Genomic DNA, 18944 nt, shown 5'->3' with positions numbered 1-18944 from the left:
CCTCCCATTTTTTCCAGGTGTTCCTCCACATCCCCTTCAGGGCTCTGAAGGTTCTTTTTCTCTCCTCCTCTTCGCCCTCCACCCTTATTTAGACCACCCTTCATCCCATATTCAGTGGCCCACATCAGAGCCATCACCTTTCTGGCTGAGAAGGTACGGACAGGACACCTTTTGAAGTCTCTCAATTTCATTTCTCAATCCTTTGTAAGTACTGTTACTAAGCTGTTCCTTCACCATAGTGAGTGACTGTCCTACTACAACACTTACAAGTACAGCTGGGTGAAATGTTTCTGATGAAATTTTTCTCTAACAAAAAATGCAGATTTGGTGACAATAAATTTGTCTATTTTGTGAGATTGTTTCAGTCAAAAATAAACAAAATAAAAATCCCTAACCCAAACCCAAACAACCCTCCACAAAATAGCACCCCCCAATCTGAATCATTTTGACTTTTTAAAATGAAATAGTTCAGTATTTCCATTCAAAATTTATTTTTCTTTCCAAAATTTCCTTTAACTTTATTGAATAACCCCCTACCAAAACAGTTTAAAATGGTCAAAAGTAAAATGTTGCATTTAGAAAATATTGAAACAGAATGTTTTATTTGTCTCAAATTTATTTTCCCCTGATTTTTCCGAATTGCCAGAAAACTGAAAAACCTGTTATTCGCACAGCTCTACTTATAAGCCATTAACATCCTATAGAATGAGCTGTTTAAGTTACTATTATTATATTTGAGTCAGAAAACAAGGTGCTAGGGATGAGAAATGGGAAACTTTGGAAAGAGGAATGGGCAAGTCTGTAGGAGAAAATGTGTATAACTGGAGGAGGAGTAAGATGTTTTGTTGTGATGGTAGTGGTGGATTAATCGTTTTCATTTTGCAAATTCAATTGGTTTACAGTCATGAACAGCAGGAACAAATAAACACTTTTATAAGCTCATTGGGACCATGACCCTTTATGCCATACAACCCGCAGAAACAGATACTGTAATTTTACCAGTAAGTATCATTCTGAATAAAGGAGGAATTATTATTAAGTATCAATCTAATATAAAACTGTTCTTTAAATGCTGTTCTTCTTGGAAGTATTTTGGAGTCTCCCACTAAAGATTGTTATACATATTGCTGATTTTAAAAAAATTGACGTGATCCTTTGCACTGTTTGAGTTCTGTTTAAAGCCACCTTTGCACTCCCCTCAGTCCTGGGAGCAGCTGGAAACTGATTCAGCTCCCCAGTGTAAGTTAGTACAATGACCCGGCTGCTTTAACGTACTCCAATTTCAAGGGCCCCATAGAGGTCATTCTTCCAATGCAGTGATTCCACTGATGTCCCTTTCAAAGCTGACATCCCCAACCCACTGTCGGGCATACTGCTGGAGGCTAGGTGAGGATTCTCTTAAACAAGGAGAATCCTCAGCTGCCTTGTTAGGCAGCTCCCATGGTGCCAAGGACTTTGACCAGGGACTGAGAATCTGGCCCAAGACATTGAAATTTTATCTCTCCTGAAAATTATCAAACATTTACAGAACATTCATTCAAATAGTTTTTTCTAAGGTTTATTTCTTCTCCAGTTGCCCCTTTAAGAATTAAATGTGGGTTTTTGTTACTTTCTAAATTCTTCTCTTCAAACAATCTCTTTCTACAAGAAAAGGAAATTAAAAACACTAAACCCTAAGGTTCTCTCTAATTGTATTTTGTACTGAAAGTAGTTTGACCTTGTGCTTTGGCACTGTGTGTATCAAGCAGCTGATAAATATTCTTACCCATTTCAATCCGCCTTCCTGGAAGAGTAATCTAACACAGGGGGAGGCTTTGGGGGAGAAGGCCTGAATTTGATTGAAGGATCATAGCAGCCGACATTACATTCAAAATCATTTCTCTTCCAAAGGGAATTGGAAAAGTCATTGTGTAACTATTTGTTTTCAAAACAAAGTGTATCTGTATGTATGTATATATGTATTAACCAGGATCAAACCCACTGAATTCTACAGACTCACACCAGTGTTGAATTAGTATGCGATCAGACTTGGGGTTCCATTCTTACATTGACACCAGTCTCATTTATGTGAATGGAGTTTACAAACGTGTTGGAGGGAGGAAATATTCTGACCCTGTTTTCAGTGGTTCAAATTAGGAGTAACTCCAATAAGGTGAATGAACTTAGAGAGATGTAAGAGAGATCAGGCTGCTTGAGTTTGGAATAAAACATGTTATAAAATATAATGTGGAAAAAAACAACAGAGTTTTAACTTCTGTTTTGACTGAGAAATACAGTTTTCTCTTAGCTCTCCAAAGACAATGATAATGGTTAGCTTGAAGGCTTGGGGAGAGGATACTGATAGCAACAGGAAAACAAAGCCAGATGTTCAACCTTAAACTCCCTTTCAGTTTTGGATAAAAATTAAAAAAGGAGTGAACAGTAAGAACTTTTGATTTCACTAGTAGGAGAAAGATTCATCTTATTTGATGTCACAGGGCAAGTGCGCTTCGTCCCCTCTTGGGGCAGGGTAATTACTTCCCCGTGATTGCATTCTTATGATCATTCCTTGTCTTGGGGTAGTGTGGACTAGCAGTAAAAGTCAATATGGCTGCTCTCTCTCTCTCGCTCTCAAGATTGTGTGGCCCAATGGCCAATGTCAGGGTGGCAGCTCCTTCTCACAGGGCTGTGGGACCCAATGACCTGAGTCAATATGGCTTCCCGGTTCGTCCGGGATGTATTACCTAGTGGTCAGACTTGGTGTGGCCATATGGCTCTTCAAGGCAATATGGCCTAGCTGAAAGAGTCAGTAGGGCTGCCCTTTCTCAGGGCTGCTCTCAGGGCTGCATGGCCCAATGTCCAGAGTCAGGAAGGTCGCCCTCTCTTAGAGCCACATGGCCTAGTGTCCAGAGTCAGTAAGGTTTCCCTCTCTCAGGGCTGCATGGCCTAGTGGCCAGAGTCAGTATAACTGCCCCTTCCATGGGGCTGCGTGGCCTGGTGGCCTGTCAGGGGAGTGGGCCATCACCCCAGGATGGGTGGTGGCTGGGTAGCGGGACCCACGCCCTCCCTGCTCCACTGGGTTACAGCTCAGTCAGTGGCACGTATGCCCACCATGGGGTCAGCAGGGAATCCACCTGAAACATGCTGACCCCACTCAGCACCACAACTAGTCTCCCTGAGCTACTTCCTCCCCAGTTCCTGATGCTGTGGTCCTGGCATCTTTGGGGTCTCTGGGCTGCTCAGTCAGTGCGGCTCCCAACAGCTCTGCCACTCCTTGGGCATCTTCCAGAGTCTCAGCATCCCTGGCTTTCACTGTCTGGGGCTTCTATGGTTCCTGGGCTGGAGCTCACAATGTGTATCCTCTCTCTTCGGCGGTCAGCCCTGAATGAGCTCAGCTGTTCCCTTTTATACCTAGTCTCCAGCTAGAGCATTCCCAGCAGGGCCACAGGACTGTGGCCAACTCAGCCCAGAGAGTGGAGTTAATCCTCTCAGTACCAGTGCGGGACAAGTGTGCCCTGTCACAGTGGCCATATGACATATTTTTGTTGTGAAATAACTTCACTCACGATTATAGGCAAACTTTCCACAAAATAGCAGCTTGAAAGGCAAAATTCAGTGTCATTATTATTATGGCTCGTTGTCTAGTTGGCATCAAGCGGAGTGCCCCAGGGGTTGGTCCTGGGGCCGGTTTTGTTCAACATCTTTATTAATGAACTGGGTGATGGGATGAATTGCACCCTCAGCAAGTTCGCAGATGAAACTAAGCTAGGGGGAGAGGTAGATACGATGGAGGGTAGGGATAAGGTCCAGAGTGACTAGACAAATTGGAGGATTGGGCCAAAAGAAATCTGATGAGGTTCAACAAGGACAAGTGCAGAGTCCTGCCCTTCGGAAGGAAGAATCTCATGCACCGCTACAGGCTGGGGACCAATTCTATAATTGTAAGCAGCAGTTCTTCAGAAAAGGACTTGGGGATTACAGTGGATGAGAAGATGAGTCAGAAGTGTGCCCTTCTTGCCAAGAAGGCCAATGGCATATTGGGCTTTATTAGTAGGAGCATTGCCACCAGATCGAGGGAAGTGATTATTCCCCTCTATTCAGCACTGGTGAGGCCACACCTGGAGTATTGTGTCTAGTTTTGGTTTCCCCACTACAGAAGGGATGTGGACAAATTAGAGAGAGTCCAGCAGAGGGCAACAAAAATGATTAGGGACCTAGGGCACATGACTTATGAGGAGAGGCTGAGGGAACTGGGTTATTTAGTCAGAAGAGAAGAGTGAGGAGGGATTTGATAGCTGCCTTCAACTACCTGAAGGGGGGTTCCAAAGAGGATGGAGCTAGGCTATTCTCAGTGGTGGCAGATGACAGAACAAGAAGCAATGGTTTCAAGTTGCAGTAGGGGAGGTCTAGGTTGGATATTAGGAAACACTATTTCACTAGGAGGGTGGTGAAGCACTGGAATGGGTTACCTAGGGAGGTCGTGGAATCTCCATCCTTAGAGGCTTTTAAGGCCTGGCTTGACAAAGCCCTGGCTGGGATGATTTAGTTGGTGTTGGTCCCTGCTTTGAGCAGGGGATTGGACTAGATGACCTCATGAGGTCTCTTCCAACCCTAATAGTCTATGATTCTATGATTCTGTGACACAGAAGGGAAATCAACAAAGAAAGGAAAATATTATTGGCTGCATTATGTGACGAAAATAACAACTGTGAAAATAATACACTTTTAGATTTAAAAAATCTGCTGTGTGCGCCCCATATGTTAGGGGGAAAGATAAAATGGTTTTGTAGAAAAAACATACAGAAAGGTCGGAAATAGAAGTTGCAGTGAAACGTGGATATATTTTGTAAAGGAAACTAGAACAAAGTACTGTTGTGTAATAAGGACTTAAATCTAGGAGAAATGCCTTCCCTTTTCCCCATACCCCTGTAAACTCCTCCAAAAATAACCCCTTTTAGTTAATGGTTTGTCTGTAATACATAATTATATATCAATGTTCAGGAATCTTGCTTGAAAACTAAGAGATCCTATTTTGAGATACAGAACTATGCATCACCTCATATCTTGTAAGATCAGTTGCTGAGCAGGACACATAGCAGTCACATAGAAAATATTTACTAAAATTTACATTTTATTCCCCACTTTTTTTTATCTTATGCCCTTTCATTCGTTATGGATGTATTTGGCCAGGGTAAAAACTAGCCATAACTGCTTGTATTTTGCAAGCCCATTGTCATTTTCATTTGATTTTTCTTTGTGATTGAGTGAATGCACTAGCTCCATGCTATTCACCCAAAAGGGAACCCGAAACACATCTGTATATGGTGTGAGAGTGTGGACAGGAATGATTGACTCTGTGATCAAATGAAAAGAATTCAAGTATGGGCAGAAGGGATCCCTTCCTTTTCACTGAAAAATTAATTGTATACTAGAAATTGTCCCAGAGTGTTGTCCAAAGCCAACACTTCAAATCTCCACAAAATTTGGGGGTAAAGAGCAGTTTGGAATTCAGCCCATGGATTTTCATTCCGTACTGTATCCAAAAGTAGAAGGGCCTATTTTCTTGTTTGGATGCAGCTGAAAACTTGCAATAAGTTTAAAAGGCAGAAATAGCACAACAGCAGTTATTCTCACAAGATTCCTAACATTCTGGATGATAGATAAACCCATGGATTTCTTCAAGTGGGGACCAAAATCCCACAAAAACTTCTCCGGAGGTTTCAGCACTTGTGAATCCCAAACCCTAACTGTAACCGTGGTTCAATCTTGCACCTGGACCATAGTCTAGCTCTAGTCCTGATAAGGATCCAGTCATCATCTTCTTACACCATCTCTGCAGTACACTTTACACTTGACTTGAGTTAGCTTCCTGCATATTGTAGTGAACAGATAGATTTAACAGCAAAGAGTAGAACAATAATAACTCAACACAAATTGAAGTGAAGAAAGTTTTTACTTAATACAGTGCTGAAGAATAAATTGACTACACTGGTTTATATTTAAAAGGACATACTTATCTTAATGTAATATTTTTAATTTGTGTTATCTTCCTCTTCCTAGAATGTTATCATGAGTTGATAGCCATGTGACAAAATAAATTCTTCCTTTTAAACATAAACCACTGCACAGTATGTAAAGATTAGTCTTGTAATGTTGTATAGTTCATTGTCTGCTGCAGGAAGGATTATCTATCTCCTAAGAGCTGGTTGTATGAGTTAGAACTTCAATTTTTCTATGCCTCTTTTTTTTTTTTTTTGGCCTTGCACCTACTCAAGGCTACACACAAGTCCAGTGCCCATCAGCCTGTATTGATAAACACATATTTTTGGTTTGGATCAGTGAATTGTCTTGAAAAAAAAAGAAAACTAATCCAAATTTAAGTATTTTATTCCATATTAAGATGAGTTTATTTAAGATTTAAATCAATTGGAACAAACACTCTACTAACCTCAAATTCCATCTTCCTCAAAAGGCTCCAGACCTAATTGTCCCTCATATCCATCCAGCCCTTACTGGTCTTCCTCTGCAACATACACTCAAATGAAAGATAAAGGGTTTTATCAGGACCAGAGTCTCTGGCCAGCTGTTATTAAAATACCATGTACTCTGCAGTTTCAATGCATTGAAGTGGGGGAGTTTCTAACCAGAGCATCCCATTTTGAAGAGAACAGAAGACCAAGAAGAGAGAGACTGCAGATCTGAGACCCCCACACTATTAGAATTACCAGGAAAGATGGGGACTGTGGAGCTTCAGAAAGGATGGAAGAACCTCGAGAATCACTGAAACTTGTGGAAATAGTTGGGTTTGATAATGGAAGAATGAGAACAGGAGAGAGAAAAATATCTTATTACGCTGGATGCACTGCAGTTCTAGCTGTGTCAGTCCCAGGATATTAGAGAGACAAGGTGGAGGAGATAATATCTTTTATTAGATCAACTTCTGTAGGTGAGAGGGACAAGTGTTTGAGCCACACAGAGTTCTTCTTCAGGTCTGGGAAAGGAACTCCCAGCAGCACAGCTAACTGCAAGGTAGAACCGATTGTTTAGCATAAATAGCTAGCACATATTGTAAGGGACCATTTAAGATAATGTGACCTGTTAACACCTCTGTAGTCATAGGACAAAATTAATGTGAACTACTTAAGCTAAACAATCTGTTCCACCTTGCATTTTGCTGTGATGCTGGGAGTTCCTTTCCCAGACCTGCAGAAGAGCTCTGTGTGGCTTGAAAGCTTGTCTCTCTCACCAACAGAAGTTGATCCAATGAAAGATATTACTTCACCCACCTTGTCTCTCTTGTTATGCCAGGGCATTCAAACAAAAGGATGACAGGTTTCAGAGGGGTAGCTCTGTTAGTCTGTATCAGCAAAAACAACGAGGAATCCTTGTGGCACCTTAGAGACTAACAAATTTACTGGGGCATGAGCTTAAGCTTTTGTGGGCTAAAACCCACTTTATCAGATGCATGGAGTGAAAAATACGCTAGGCAGGTATATATATTACAGCGCATGAAAAGATGGGAGTTGCCTTGCCAAGTGGGGGGGGGGGGTGTCAGTGCTAATGAGGCCAATTCAATCAAGGTGTAAGTGGCCTATTCCCAACAGATGACAAGGGATGAATATCAACAGAGGGAAAATTACTTTTTATAGTGACCCAGCCACTCCCAGTATTTATTCGGGCCTAATTTGATGGTGTCAATTTTGCAAATTAATTGCAGTTCTACAGTTTCTCATTGAAGCCTGTTTTTGAAGTTTTTTTGTTGAAGAATGGCCACTTTTAAGTCTGTTATTGAGTGTCCAGGGAGATTGAAGTGCTCTCCTACTGGTTTTTGAATGTTACAATTTTTGATGTCCGATTTGTGTCCATTTATCCTTTTACGTAGCGACTGTCCAGTTTGGCCAATGTACATGGCAGAGGGGCATTGCTGGCACATGATGGAATATCAAATTAGTAGATGTGCTGGTGAAGGAACCCCTGATGGTGTGGCTGAAATGGTTAGGTCCTATGATGGTGTCCCTTGAATAGATATGCGGACAGAGTTAGCAACGGGTTTTGTTCCAGAGATTGGTTCCTGGGTTAGTGTTTTGTTGTGTGGTGTGTAGTTGCTGGTGAGTATTTGCTTCAGGTTGGGGGGCTGTCTGTAAGCTAGGACTGGCCTGTTTCCCAATGTCTGTGAGAGTGAGGGATCATCCTTCAGGATAGATTGTAGATCCTTGATGATTCACTGGAGAGGTTTTAGTTGGGGGCTGTAGGTGATGGCTAGTGGCATTCTGTTACTTTCTTTGTTGGGCCTGTCCTGTAGTAGGTGACTTCTCGGTACCCTTCTGGCTCTGTCAATCTGTTTCTTCACTTCCCCAGGTGGGTATTGTAGCTTTAAGAATGCTTGATAGAGATCCTGTAGGTGTTTGTCTCTGTCTGAGGGACTGGAGCAAATGTGGTTGTATCTTAAGGCTTGGCTGTAGACAATGGATTGTGTGATCTGGATGAAAGCTGGAGGCATGAAGATAAGTATAGCAGTCAGTAGGTTTCCAGTATAGGGTGGTGTTTACGTGACCATCACTTATTTGCACTGTAGTGTCCAGAAAGTGGATCTCCTGTGTGGACAGGTCCAGGCTGAGGTTGATGGTGGGGTGGAAATTGTTGAAATCATGGTGGAATTCCTCAAGGGCCTCCTTCCCATGGGTCCAAATGATGAAGATGTTGTCAACGTAGCGCAAGTAGAGTAGGGGCGCTAGGGGATGAGAGATGAGAAAGCGTTGTTCTAAGTCAGCCATAAAAATGTTGGTATACTGTGGGGCCATGCGGGTACCCATGGCAGCGCTGCTGATTTGAAGGTATACATTGTCCCCAAATGTGAAATAGCTATGGGTGAGGACAAAGTCACAAAGTTCAGCCACTAGGTCTGCCGTGATATTATCGGGGATACAGTTCCTGATACCTTGTAGTCCATCTTTGTGTGGAATGTTGGTGTAAAGGGCTTCTACATCCATAGCGGCTAGGATGGTGTTTTCTGGAAGATCACCAATGGATTGTAGTTTCCTCAGGAAGTCAGTGGTGTCTCAAAGATAGCTGGGAGTGCTGGTAGCATAGGGCCTGAGGAGAGAGTCTACATAGCCAGACAATCCTGCTGTCAGGGTGCCACTGCCTGAAATGATGAGGCGTCCAGAATTCCCAGGTTTATGGATCTTGGGTAGCAGATAAAATAGCCCTGGTCGGGGCTCTAGGGGTGTGTCTGTGTGGATTTGTTCTTGTGCTTCAAAGGATGACACACAGGGGGAAGATAGAAGGAAAAGCAAAGAGCTGAGAGGGCTTAGATAAGCATCTGTAGTTTTGGGCCCTTATCCAAAGAAAATGCTTTGGAGTCCTCTCATTGTTAGTTTATATGGTAGAAACAGATAATGTTATTTTCCCACATAACTTAAACAGACATGACTTTATAAAGGTTACAAACATCAGAGCTTTATCTGAATCACTTTTATAATTTTAATTCTAAAACCATCACCCACAGAAGCCATCGGGAAGTGGGGCTAAGTCCAGGGCTGCTTCCTTTCCTTCCGTCATCCCCTTACCAGACGTGCCAGAAGCTACCTTCAGGCACCAAATCAAAATGGCTCCCACCTCCAACATGCACATGAGCAGGCCAAGTAGGGATAGCTTCATGGCAGCCTATGAAAGGCCTTCATCAATAGACACCCTCCACATTCATCATCAACCGCAGCAACGCATGGGCCACAGGGTTAAGTGCAAAACCTGCTAACTCTCTGAACCCACAAGCAGCTGATTAAAGAAAATAGGTCTTAGCTGCTCTAACTTTCTATTAATCTATGTGGTCAATTCCAGTGTGAGGAAGCATCCAGGATGGCCTATGAAAGGTCTCCTGTCGACATAGCACTGTCTACACAGAGGGTTAGGTTCAGTTGGTATAGTTATGTCGTTCAGACATGGTGATTTTTCACATTCCTGAGGGATGTACGGTAGTTATACCAATTACAGGTCTGTAGTGTAGATCGGGCCTTAGTAAAGCACAGAGGTGAGAGTCAGGGGGGTCTGTTTACAGCTGTGCTACAGATTTGTTGTGTAACCTTTGTGTGCCTCACACCTCCATCTGTAAAATAGGGACAATAAGTCCCTAGCTCACAAGGGTGAAGAGTGTAAAAGTTAATTCCTTAATGTTTAAAATGCTTTGAGATCTATAGTATTAATTTAGATGGAATAAAAAGGCTCAAAGAGTCAAAGGTGTAAACATGGCTCTGACTGTCCAACATTAAAACGTTTTAAACAAGATTTGGGGTTTAGAATACAAAGTCCTCAGCCTGTTCACTGCCATGGCAAACACACCATTAAAAATCATTTAAACTTTTTATTAAAGATATAGAAAAGAGGGAAAAACAACTAAAGCATTTGAAATATAAAGTATTAAGTAAGGTTTTCAGTTCCAACATTGTTCCCTTTAACTTTGGCTGTAGAGTTTTTAGAAGGAAAAAAAACCCTTGCTTGACCCTCTCTTAGATGATATCAAAGATTGTAATAACTGTCCCTTTGGGGAAAAGAGAAAAAGTTAGTTGAGATGGGCTAGAGCTGTTGTAATTGTTGTTGTTGTTGTTGAAGACTGATCCCACTTCCTAGAAGACAAAACAAGATAAACACACACAAAAGAGGGAGAGAAAAGAACAGCAAGGACAGAAAACACAACTTCTGTCTCAGAAGCAGCCTGAATGCAAGAAAAACATGGGCTGAGCACATAGTCTTATCAGCCACTCTGAGGCCTGGAAAACTTGTACCAGCACTGGGTTGTTTAGGGCATGGCATTTAGCTGCCTCTTTCCAATTGAGTGTTGAAAAATATTGGCTGGCTAAGACAGATAGTTGTTAGACAGAAGGAAAAAGGTAGAGGGATAGGAAAGAGAAGACATAGGTAGGGAAGGAAAAGAAAAAACACAAGGAGGGCTGTGTGACAAAGTTTCATATTCCAGGTGGTGGCTGGGATTTATCCGGAGCTGGTAGAGGTGGCAATGTCATCTGGGTCCCTCTCTTTGGCCAGGTCTGGTCAGGACATCTCTCAGGGTCAGGATGATGAAGCCCGGGGCCCCAGGAAATCGTAGGAGTGTCAGCCATGATGGTGAAGCTTGCTCCAGTAATCAATTTTTCTCCCTAAGTTTTTTTTCTTTAAGGATCCCCATAGGAGTGATGGGTGGAATACCCTGTCCTCTCATTATTTTGTCCACCAATTAGGCCTAGTTTCTGAAAGACCAGTTTTGGTTCACTGATTTCCAGTTCCATACTTTTCTTATCTACCAACCAGGATCTTAACACAGTCCCTGAGTTATATCAGTAGGCCTTTTTGTTTGGATTATTTCAGTCTTTCTGTCTTGCTTTTGCACCTTTTACCATCAACATTTGTTATTACAGTTATTGTGACCTTTGATGAACTTACATTCACTTTTCACAGCTGAGGTCACAATTAGGGTACATTTGTAGGTCCAGTTATCAGACCCTTAGGATGAAGATATTATGGCAGTGCAAAGTATTTTCTGTTCTTAAATAAGGTGACTTTCACTAGGTGCTTTGTTCCCTTGGGTGCAGTTTATGTAGTACATACTGTCTTCTCATCCCAGGACATGTCTGTACCTACAGTACTGCAGCGGCACAGCTGCACCGGGTCAGCTGTGCTGCTGTAGCGCTTAGTGAAGACACTACCTACACCGATGGGAGAGCTTCTCCTGGTGGCACAGGTACTCCACCTCTGCAAGAGGCAGTAGTTATGTCAATGGGAGTGCTTCTCCCATTGGCCATGCGCTGTCTACACTAGGGTTAGGTCTGAATAACTACCTCGCTCTGGGGTGTGGATTTTCCACACTCCCAAGCGATGTAATAATACTGACATTAAGTTTGTAGTAGAGACTAAGCCTTAGTTTCACAGAATAACACACCAGCACTTTTTGTGTCTTCCTCACCTTCAGATTGGGCTCAGGGCTTCAGGCAATCTCAGGAATATCTCCCAGATCTCTTCCTGGGTCAGTATGCTGTAGCCTTTTTGTATTTAACATGTATTATCTCTTTAGATTCTCTTCTATCATACCCATCATTCACCACTGTCTAATTGATTGACATTTCCCATCTATTTCAAGGCCAGACACTCAAGAGATATAAATCCTTTTTCAACTGACTCTGGCTATGCTGTGTACATTTTTTTAAAGCTCTCCTTCATGATGGTTATGTCTTGCATTTGTCCACTTGCATAATGTATGCTGTATTACTGCTTATATGAAAAAAGAGACCTCTATTGAAATTAAATGACATAGTTCATACAGTGAGTGACCCATTAGGTCAGTTGGATGCAGGATCTTTCACTGCCAGGCAATAATGATCACTTGTGTGTATGTGTATGCATGTGTGTGTGTGCATCAACTTGTGACAGCTATGTTTAAAGTTTAAAGCCTCAGAGCTTTCTCACAGAGATTGTGCCTTAAGCAGGGCTGAACTGTCTGGTTGATAGACAAGAATTGTATTCTATTAAAGGAGGAAAAATAAATAAAAATAACAAGCTGTCCCATCAGTCCCCCCTCCTCCTTCTTTCTATCTCTCCCTCTTCTTTCCTCTTTTAAACTCTAGTATTACTTAAGTCTGTTTTGGTAGAAATGAAAGACCGTTGTAATTGTAATGTCTCAAAACATAGGCTGGAGAGCCCTGGAAATTAATACCTGAATAGGAAAGCTACCTTTTAACTAATTCCACTTCATACTAAATGCCCGGTGGGATCAGTGACTAACTGATAGTAGTTCACATCAGCAAGGAATATAATTCCCCAAACAATTACATAACTATATTATAGTGCTGCTTTATATGCCTTTAAAATTATATGTATAGTTGTTTGTTCAGCCATGTTCCAACAGCAGGTATTTATGGACTTTGTCAGATGGTTTGTACCCAAATGATATAAATTGTTTTTCTTTCCCTATGTCTATTTGTTTACTATAGAAATAAAAGAGAAAGGGAAGACTGTATAAACCATGATGTTTTCAAGAGACAGATACTGTTCAACTGATCGCTATCATCCTGACTGGAAGTGTGTGGACTTCAGAAGGTTAATTTGCATACATACTCATTGGCATCATTTCAAGGAGAAGCTTTCCAGTGGTTTTAATCAATGTGGGCTCACAATCACTGGGTTTCACTTTGCATATTGAGTTGAACAAATCTAAAACCTTCAAAAAAACCTCACTCTTGGTCAAACTCCAAAATTCACCTGGTTTTGTGTCACTTGTGTGTCTATAAAACCACTGTGCTTTAAATATTGCCGTTCCTGTAGACATACCCCAGCTATGTTTAATCGAACTACTAGCTTGGGTACCAAAGCAGTAAAGCTGCAGCCGCATGGGTGGTATAAGTCCACTGAGAACCCTGGGCAATTACTCACATGACTAGCTTGTGGTGAAGCACATATTGCCATCGCTTCACTGCTACGGTACACAAACTAGGTGGATTCAAACTTGGTCTGGTATGTCTACACAGCTGCAATCACACTCCGGGACTCCACAGTACACATACTCTAAATCAGAGTTGCATTCCAAAGGAAAATTCCAAAATAATATAACGGATATTTTATTCACCAGGGCCAGAGCAGTAAATCAGTACAACATTCAGTGTTTTAATTATAACAAAAATAATTAATCAAGGAGATATGACCAATTTGCTAATCTGATTATCCATATTAGGAATGGAAGAATGAGAAGACGTAGGATAACATAATGGAGTGGAACTGAGGCCAGACAGTTTCAAAGTGATTTAAAGGTATGTTTTATCTTTTTCATAAACTTGTTCATAGCACAGTGGATGACAGAACACACATAGAAGTCAATCTCCTGAAAGTCTTAGAGAGTCTTTGGCTAACTGAGGAGACCTTTTCTTCTCTCACATTTCTCCTCTCTCCCTGTGCTGCACTAACACTATTTCCCTTTTCTTCTCTTTCCACACCCATCTCGAGGCTTTTTTTGCATGCTGCCCCCATGTATGGAAAGTCCTCCCAATTTCTGTTTGCAAAGTCACCACTCTCTCTCCTTATTGAAATTTCCCCTAAAACACTTTGTCACCAACAAAGGTTGAGTTATCCATTTACAAATGATAAATGTAACAGAATATTCAAGATGTCCAAACCAATCCACTTACATGATTTTTTAACTGATAAAGGAGACTTGTCATTAAGAGCCATTTTAAAAATGTGTGTCCTTATATAGTAAATATTTATTCAGGTATCTATCTAATCACTGCAGTTTTCCTTTAAGAATGTTCCTTTTGTTCCTTTTCCCATTCTTCTGACAATCTTTGTGATGAATGATAGATATGTGAATGCAATGCCCAGTGTAATCTGTAAAAGGCAACAGTTCAGCATGCTGCAAAGTAAACATTCTAAATCTTGATTGGCTGACCCCAGAAAACAAGTGGTAAACATTTAAGAAAGAGAACTTTTGCCTTCCATTCTGTCTTCTTCTAACATTACACATTTAGAGCCAAACCTTCAGCTGAAATAGGTGTAGATCCAGGGAAGTCAATGGAACTACACTGATTTACACCAGCTCAGGATCTATCCCAATATATTAACCAGTCCATTTTAATAAGGGGAACTATTTCCCCCCCATACCCTGTAGTCTTCCTGTTTTCTTCAGTTCAAGGCCTACCTGACTCTTTCACCCTGGCCCATAGATTTAGAAGACAAAGTCAGAAAATAAAGGCCCTTAAATCAGTCTGTATAACTGAACAAATAAGCATCACTGTATGACTTTTTTTCAGGCTTTCTGACACCTTGGCAATGAAAGATACTATTACCACAGCAATTTTATTCTATTCTCATTTCAGTCTTTAAATAGCAAACTTGTGGTCCTTGATGGATATTTCTTATACATCCATTCTGCCAGTTGATATGCACAGTAATTGCTAAAAACAATTTACTACATTGTGTCTTCAATTTATAAACCTTAAACATTCAGGGCCAGATGCTCAGCTGCTATAAAGCACAGCTCCTTGGCCCAAAATATTATTTTTTTCAGCACTATCATGGCCATTACTTAGGGGGGGAAAATCCACTTTTCAACTCTAAGAAGGGAAATATATTTAATTTGCACCCTATGCTGGTCATTCTTTAAGTGATATGGCAGAAAAAGTTTCCATGTTCCTACTTTGTTTTATTTATGCCTTTACAGGAGGCAACAAATAATGTTTGTGCCATACTGTATCCATTCTACTATGAACAGGTTACTATCATAGATTAATAAAGATGCTGATTTTTGTTTTTTAGTATACTTAATCAGCTTCTAGGGCCTCAATTTATGACTGAGTTTAAATGTTGATGATAAATGCTGTACCCCAAAATAATATACCTAAAATATAAATTCATGGTTCAGGCCCTTTTGTTCTGTGCCTCTGCAGGGGCAGTGAATTACCTTATTATCATTTTGAATTAATTAAAGTTAGCATTGAGAAAAGCAGCCCTGAAGATCTGAACGTAGCCAGATTAAGGTGCCAGGAAAATGTAAACTCTGCTGCCATATGAATATACATAAGAAATGCAGACTTTTTAACATAACGCTGATCCTGATGGCATTATCTTTATATCTTGCCCCTAAAGACTATTTTCCTTTCTACCCCTCTCTGAAAAGTACTTTCATATTCTGAATTAAGAATAACTCATTTTATGAATAAATTGTAAAATGTTATTTTATAATTATTATTATTATTATTATTATTATTATTAATTATTATTGTGGTTTTGGCAATGAATTTTTTCTTAGCCGTTCAAGGATGTTTCCTTGATGTCTAATTGAGGCTGGCATCACATTCTTTCATTCTAAGCAGTAACCATTCCCTCCTTTCTTCTCTTGGCAGTGGTTTGGGTCCCAATTCAGCAAGTGCTTAACTGTGCATGTAACTTTAAAGCACATACGTAGACCAAAAGAAGTCAACTTCAGCACATGCATAGTCCCAACTGAAATCTCCTTGATTTTAACTGGGGCTACTCATTTGCTTAAAGTTATGAACATCCTTCAGTAAAAGGGGAGGGATAGGATACAGAAGTACCTAGACAAATTGGAGGATTGGGCCAAAAGAAATCTGATGAGGTTCAATAAGGATAAGTGCAGGGTCCTGCACTTAGGACGGAAGAACCCAATGCACAGCTACAGACTAGGGACCGAATGGTTAGGCAGCAGTTCTGCGGAAAAGGACCTAGGGGTGACAGTGGACGAGAAGCTGGATATGAGTCAGCAGTGTGCCCTTGTTGCCAAAAAGGCCAATGGCATTTTGGGATGTATAAGTAGGGGCATAGCGAGCAGATCGAGGGACGTGATCGTTCCCCTCTATTCGACATTGGTGAGGCCTCATCTGGAGTACTGTGTCCAGTTTTGGGCCCCACACTACAAGAAGGATGTGGATAAATTGGAGAGAGTCCAGCGAAGGGCAACAAAAATGATTAGGGGTCTGGAACACATGAGTTATGAGGAGAGGCTGAGGGAGCTGGGATTGTTTAGCCTGCAGAAGAGAAGAATGAGGGGGGATTTGATAGCTGCTTTCAACTACCTGAAAGGGGGTTCCAAAGAGGATGGCTCTAGACTGTTCTCAATGGTAGCAGATGACAGAACGAGGAGTAATGGTCTCAAGTTGCAGTGGGGGAGGTTTAGATTGGATATTAGGAAAAACTTTTTCACTAAGAGGGTGGTGAAACACTGGAATGCGTTGCCTAGGGAGGTGGTGGAATCTCCTTCCTTAGAGATTTTTAAGGTCAGGCTTGACAAAGCCCTGGCTGGGATGATTTAACTGGGAATTGGTCCTGCTTCGAGCAGGGGGTTGGACTAGATGACCTTCTGGGGTCCCTTCCAACCCTGATATTCTGTGATTCTATGATTTGCTGAATCAGGGCCTTTTTTTTTTCTCCCTCTTCCTGAGATGAGGAGTCAAGTAACCTTTTCTAAGGCTTCCATGCCAATCCATGGATTGGCTAGCGTAAGGAATTGGTCATGGAGTAATGATGTGAACAGCAAGAAGGATAGCAGTAAACTAACCTTGCAGGTGAGAAGAACGTAAGGCTGGTGAGCTAGCAAGCCATCAGGTGCCTCCAAAAGCCCTGTCCCAACTGAGAACAAGTGGAGAAGGCAAAATAATAGTAAACTGCTGAGGATATGTTGGACCCTCTCCCAACTCCCACCTATGCATGACCTTAGCCAAGCACTTCAGATCTTTCAGAGTAGAATTTTGCATTACGTTCAAGATTTGGGTGAGGCTGAATTTTCCTCTTTTTTATTTTTCTTGAGCCAGTTCAAAGATTCTTTCATGCAACCTGCCCGCCCCCCTGACCCCACACTCTATCTTTTGATTTGATATCTTAGAGCTTACTGTTTGTTTGACACAGTTAACCAACCAAAGAATTCCAAGTGGTTAACTTTTTTTCACACTGGGAAGTTATTCTCCCTATTCAACATTTTGGTCTAGGATTTTACGTCTCTTGTTTACTACATACAGGGGCTAATTATTGTGGTGTCTTGCAAGAAGAATGTGTAAAAATTGAGAAAAATCTCAGCTGAGGTCCCTCTTAATAGCACAGTGCAATGCTTCCCACCATGAAGGCAAGCATTTTGCTACACCAACTAGCAGAAACTCAGCAGTCCTGGAATGGCAATTTGCAGCTATTCATCAGCATGGTACTGCACGCCCACACTTGGCATGGAAAATGTGGTGTGAAACAACAGCAGATGATGGATTATGATGATGGTAAATAACAATGATAATGGCTATTGATTTTTTTTTTTTAGGGACCCTTCTACACATATTTTATGTGGTAAACAGTGACACAACAAGCTGGCATTACTAGATATTGTGAATTAGTACAAGGAAAAAAGGCCCCTTGCTGACATTTATATCACTCTAATCTTTTTGTCCAGGGTAATGGATGTCAAAAAATTGACCTTGTTTCTCAAACGAAAATTGTCCAAATTGAGTTCTTTTCTTAGAAGGAAACAGAAATGCTGTAAAATAAACTTTAGTGAGAAATAGGCAGATGGACTGAAGCTTTCAATCAAGAAAATGTAACCATGTTTTAGGCATATATAGTGTGATGGTAGCTGAATCAGTCTGTCATATAATCACTGTCTAGTACACAAATGGGAAGAAGTCTGCCTAGATTATGGGAAAGCAGATGTTCAGAGAGAAGTAACTGAACTTTCCAATCAGTTTAGAGTTCTCTATTTACATACATTTATGTATCACACACAAAATTTGGATCCAAATTCTGATCTCGTATATATATATACACATGTTGTGATGATGTCTAAGGCTGTATTATTTTCACAGTCATCATGGATTGCAGAGGAAATTTTAAATTGATTATTTGCTGTAAAAGATGTGAAATTTAAAATTTCTATCAGATTTCTTGCTTACTGTACATGTGTAGGGAAAAGCCTGAGATGTGGATGCCATTGAGTGAGTGATCTTAGTGCAGGAAACAGGTATAGAGGTTGCCTTGTCTGCTGCCTGCTGGCTAGTTTTTATGCTCTCTCATACTGAGCTTCCAGCCCACTGGTAGACAGAGAGAAAAGGAAATAGAAGTTGAGGAGAAAGGAGACCTAACTTTCCAAAAACAAACAAATAACTCTGTACCATCTTCTTGGGGGAAAGGGAACCCCTGGACCGCTTTCTCTTAAATGATTGTGTTTTCTTTTCCTGCATCTTTCTGCTCATCTCTGTCATCTGATGCGTAAAGCTGCCTGCTTTTTTTTTTTAGCTGCATGATGGGGACTAAACCATTCAGAATTTGTGCAGCCAAACTAACTAACTAAAATAAAATAAAGCAAGAACCTAAGAGAAACAGGACCCATCCCTTTCACATTCCACAGTCCACTAGAGACAGTGACTCCATTAACACTATAAAGCCCCAACAAGCAAAAAAACAAAACACATGAAATTGTTTGCCTTTTTCTGAAG

The 18944-nt window shown here is 41.1% G+C and overlaps 1 long non-coding RNA gene across 12 annotated transcripts in view; it reads left to right on the top strand.

The window, feature by feature from the left end:
• Positions 1-18944, top strand: part of LOC140911533 (uncharacterized) — a 402088-nt gene that overhangs the window by 117531 nt on the left and 265613 nt on the right. For 9 of the 12 annotated variants that reach the window (XR_012159024.1, XR_012159022.1, XR_012159021.1 and 6 more), the window contains 4 exons: positions 18-204; positions 903-1001; positions 12957-13062; positions 13694-13769. This is a non-coding gene — a long non-coding RNA (uncharacterized lncRNA). The remainder of the gene's footprint in view (positions 1-17; positions 205-902; positions 1002-12956; positions 13063-13693; positions 13770-18944) is intronic. The other 3 variants (XR_012159029.1, XR_012159025.1, XR_012159030.1) reach the window with 3 other exon arrangements.

The sequence above is a fragment of the Lepidochelys kempii genome, chromosome 5 (genome assembly GCF_965140265.1).
Source record: "Lepidochelys kempii isolate rLepKem1 chromosome 5, rLepKem1.hap2, whole genome shotgun sequence".
Taxonomy (NCBI): Eukaryota; Metazoa; Chordata; order Testudines; family Cheloniidae; genus Lepidochelys; species Lepidochelys kempii.
The sequence above is the reverse complement of the archived record's forward strand: the minus strand, read 5'-3'. Positions and strand labels throughout refer to the sequence as shown.